Source organism: Pteropus alecto, unplaced genomic scaffold (genome assembly GCF_000325575.1).
Source record: "Pteropus alecto unplaced genomic scaffold, ASM32557v1 scaffold121, whole genome shotgun sequence".
NCBI lineage: Eukaryota > Metazoa > Chordata > Mammalia > Chiroptera > Pteropodidae > Pteropus > Pteropus alecto.
The window spans coordinates 1,230,341-1,235,266 of NW_006434369.1; the positions used below are offsets into that span (position 1 = coordinate 1,230,341).

Consider the following 4,926-nt stretch of genomic DNA (forward strand, 5'->3'; position numbering starts at 1 on the left):
AAACAGAAGTGAATTCTGGCTTCTTTTACAAGAATGCAGAAGAGAGAAACTAGTAAAAGCTAAAAGAAAATGCATTGAAGATAGAGTTAAGAAAATAATAGAACTGAAAAATTCGTTATTACTAATCAAAAAGGAATTGACCCATTTTTCTTGAATGCTCTTGCAAAAGAAGTCATAGCAGCTCTATGCAAAGCTAAAAGCAGAAATATGGAAAGGCTGACTCTTGCTTGTGGTGGGGTAGCTCTAAATCCTTTTGACAACTTATATCTTGATTGTTTGGGACATGTAGGACTTGTCTATGAGTCAACATTGGGAGGAGAGAAGTTCACCTTTGTCGAGAAATGTAACAATCCTCACATTATCACATTATTAGTCAAAGGACAAAATAAGCATACACTTGCTCAAATCAAAGATGCAATAAGAGATGGCTTGAGGGCTATTTAAAATGCTGTTGATGATGGCTGTGTAGTTCCAGGGTCTGTTGCAGTGAAAGTGGCAATGGCAGAAGCCCTGATTAAATAAATATAAGCCCAGGGTAAATGACAAGACCCAACTTAGAGTTCAAGCACTTGCTGATGCATTGCTCATTATTCCCAAGGTTCTTGCCAAGAATTCTGGTTTTCATCTTCAGGAAACACTAGTTAAAGTTCAAGTAGAATATTCAAATTTAGGTCAATTTGTGGGTGTGGACTTGAATAGGTAAGCCAATGGAAGCAGTAGAAGTACGCATATGAGATAACTGTTACATAAAGAAACAGCTTCTTCACTCTTGCATTGTGATTGCCACCAACATTCTTCTGGCGAATGAGATCATGCAAGCTGGAATGTCATCTCTAAAAGGCTGGATTGAAGCTTTCTTTATATCACCTGTATCATAAAGACTCTACAGAATGATCCTAAGAATACAGCTACGGAATTTTTTTCCAGACTTCAAATGATTATCAAAGGAATTTTCTCTTCCAATATGAAAAAATGAGGGAACACTGGCACCTATTCTAATTCCAAAGTCTGAAATTATAATTACAGTATTTTTTTCCTTCTTTAATTCCCCCATACCACTTCTACCCCTGAACTATGAATATTGCTGTTTCCCCTTAAAAACTAGATCTCTGAAGGTGGGGTGTCCCCTCTCACACGCTCGTGGCGTGCACCCAGAGGGGCCTGGTGCACCCAGGGCCTGGCACACCTGGGGTATGGTCCATGGCTCCACCTGGGGCATGAACCCAGGATCTCCTGTGTGTAAAGCAGATGTACTAACCACAACATTCTGGAGCCACCCCCTAATTACAGTATTTTTTAATTGTATTCAGTGTACACATATAAAGCAAGCTGTTCTAACCCAATGATCAGGATGTTTTTATTACCTTCAGCAATAAAAATACATGTTAGAAAAGCATGTTATCAACAGAAGGTTCTGGAAGCTTGGGAGTGACCAAGCGAGCACCAAGGACCTGCTGATCAGATTGTGGCACTCTTAGAAGCTGGGCTGGTCAAAAGACAGATGAATGGAGGGAAGTGCTGGAAATAATAATAATAAAAAAAACGAATACCATCATTATTAGCTCATTTCTTAAGATTTGACTAGAAAATATGGTGGAGTGAGAGACGTCCCCAGATCTCTCCACTTGAAACAACAATAAGCTAAACATCTAAAGCTCAACAAAAAACACCCAAACTGCACACCAGCACGTCTGAGCGTGGGATCTGCGTATAAGAGGTACCACAGGTCAGAAACCCGGGTGTCGAGCGATAGACTGGGAGAAATAAAAAAGCTGCCTCTCACAGCCACTGGAGCTCATTGCAGGAGGAGAGTGAGGGGTGAAAAAGCGGTGAGTTCCCTGAATAGCTCTGCCTGTTAAAGCTGTGAACTCCCCATGGCCAGCTGGCGGCAGGGCCCAGTCATCAGGGCAGAAGGCAGAGAAGTGAGACGGCAGAAAAACAACATTTGGTTTTACTGGCCGCGGTTGCAAAACTGAGGCTGAGCCGCAGCCCTCAACTCTCAACATAGAGGGCCCCTCCCCCAATACCTTCCAAGACCGAACATCGTGGAGCCCCAGGAGAATCTGAGCAAATGCTACCGAAACTGTTGCTAACATTGACAGGGACTGACACTGAGGGTAGTGAGCATGATTAAATATCTATCAGAAAATAAAAAGGCACTTTTAAGCCTTTATAGAAAGCAGAAATCCAAGAGGCTTAGATGCCGCCTACTGGAAGCCAAAAGAAAAGACCATTCTTTGCAACAGGCTAAAGATAATACATTTATATAATACATTTTCCTTCTGGAAAAAAAGCAGAATACATTTCCACTAATGCCCAGTTGAAGAAATAGTCCATTAAACACCATGAACAACCAAGTCGACAAGGCATCTCAGAAAGAAAGAGAAAAATCTCCAAAAAACAAGCTTATAGACATAGAAATATGCAATTTAAAAGACAGATTTCAGTATGATACTTCTGAAAAACCTCAGTGAATTCTGAAACGAGTCGTATCAACAATTTCAGGAATTGAAAAATCACTTAGATAAGCAGAGCTAGGAGATTGAAACCCTCAAAAGGAACCATATAGAATTTCTGGAGATGAAGAACACACTGCAAGAGTTGGAAAATGAAATAGCAAGCTTGGGAAATAGAGTCGACCAAATGAAGGAACGGATCAGTGATATCAAAGACAGAAATCTAGAAATCAATCAGAAGGAAGAAGAGAGAAACTGAAGAATGAAAAATAATGAAAGAGAAATTCAAGAATAGTGGACAAGAATTTCCCAAATCTACGGAATGAATTGGAGCTTGGAATTCAAGAAGTCAACAGAACACCCAATTATCTAGACCCAAAAAGGCCTCACCAAGACACATTGTATTAAAATTATCAAAAATCAACAATAAAGACAGAATTCTCAGGGCAGCCAGGGAGAAGAAAATGGTAACTTGTAAAGGAAAACCCATTAGATTATCGTCACATTTATCAGCACAAACCTTACAAGTCAGAAAGAAATGGAATCAAATATTTAAACTATTAAGTGAAAGGAACTACCAGCCTAGAATAATGTATCCAGCTAAGCTCTCCTTTAGATATGAAGGAAAAATTAAGACTTTTCCAGACATACAAAAATTAAGGGAATTCTCCACTACGAAGCCTGTACTACAGAAAATACTAAATACTAAACACATAAAACAAAATTACAAATAATAATAATAATACTTAAGAGTAAAATGCCTATCAGGCAAATAGAAGCAGAGGAGTGAAACCCTTACTAAGAATAGGGCATTATAGCTTAAATAATAAGAGAATTGCTATAGCAAGATAGTAATGAACATTCAGTATACATAGGGACAAAATGAGATAACAATGACTGAAAAGGGGAGGATTCAAAGATCCAAATTCATAAAGGGGAATGGAGATAAGGCATGCACAGAAGAAAATGAATGACTGTATATATATAACTATTCTTTACATATTCATAATAGTAACCACACGCCAAAGATTAAGAACTGAAGTATGTAACATAAAACAAGAAGAACCAGAGGCAAAATGCACAAAAGCCAAGCAACGTAAAGAAAACAGAAACATAAGGACAAGGAAGCAATGGAAACACCAAGCTACCAGAAAGCAAAAGATAAAATGGCTTTAAGAAGGCCTCATATTTCAATAATCACCCTAAATAAATGGACTGAACTCATCAATAAAAAGGCACTAAGTTGCAGAACGGATCAAAAACAAAACCCAACCATATGCTGCCTCCAGGAGATACATCTCAGCTCCAAAGACAAAGATAGACTCAAAGTGAAAGGGTGGAAAATGATATTTCAAGCAAATGGCATTCAGAGAAAAGCAGGAATAGCAGTACTAATATCAGATGAAATAGACTTCAAAATTAAAAAGGTAAAAAAGATACTGAGTGACACTGCATAATGATAAAGGGAATTATGCACCAAGAAGACATACACTTATTAATATCTATGCTTCCAATCAGGGAGCCTTGAAATATGTCAAGCACTTACTAACATCACTACAGGGAGAAACAGATCAAAACACTATCGTAGTAGGGGATCTAAATACCCTAATGTCAGATATGAACAGATCATCCAAACAGAAAATCAATAAGGAAATAACATCCTTATATGACACATGAGACCAGCTGGACATAATTGACATTTACAGAGCCTTCCATCCCAAAACAGCTGCTTATACATTCTTCTCTAGTGCACATGGAACATTCTCAAGAATCGACCACATACTAAACAGAGATAGCCCCAACAAATATAAGAGGGTTGAAATCATAACAGTCATATTCTCTGATCATAATGCATTGAAACTAGAGATCAACTGCAAAAAGAAAGCAGGAAGAACCACAAATACATAGAGATTAAACAACATGCTACTGAAGAATAACTGGGTCATAGAAGAAATAAAAAGAGATATCAAGAGATGCATAGAAACGAATGATAATGATAGTACAACATATCAAAACTTTTGGGACACGGCAAAAGCAGTCATAAGAGGAAAGTTCATATCATTACAGGCCTATCTGCAAAAATAAGAATGAGCGCAGAAAAACAACCTAATGCTTCATCTCAAAAACTAGAAAAAGAAGAACAAATGAAGTCTAAAGTCAGCAGAAGAAAAGAAATAATCAAAATGAGAGCATAAATAAATGAAATTGAAAATAAACAAACAAAAAACAATAAAAAAAGAAATATAACAAAAAGCTAGATCATTGAGAAGGGTAATAAAATTGACAAACCCCTGGCTAAATCCCTCACTAAAGAAAAAAGAGAAAGGATAAAATAAACAAAATCAGGATGAAAGAGGAGAAATTATGACTGACATTGCAGAAATATAAAGGATCATGCAAGAATACTATGAAAATGTATATAACACCAAATTTAATAACCTAGAAGAAATGGACCAGTACTTAGAAAAAT

General features: G+C 37.4%; 1 pseudogene; it reads left to right on the forward strand.

Moving 5' to 3' along the window:
- Nucleotides 1-878, forward strand: part of LOC102886730 — a 4,599-nt pseudogene extending 3,721 nt beyond the window's left edge.
- The last annotated feature ends 4,048 nt before the right edge of the window (nucleotides 879-4,926 follow it).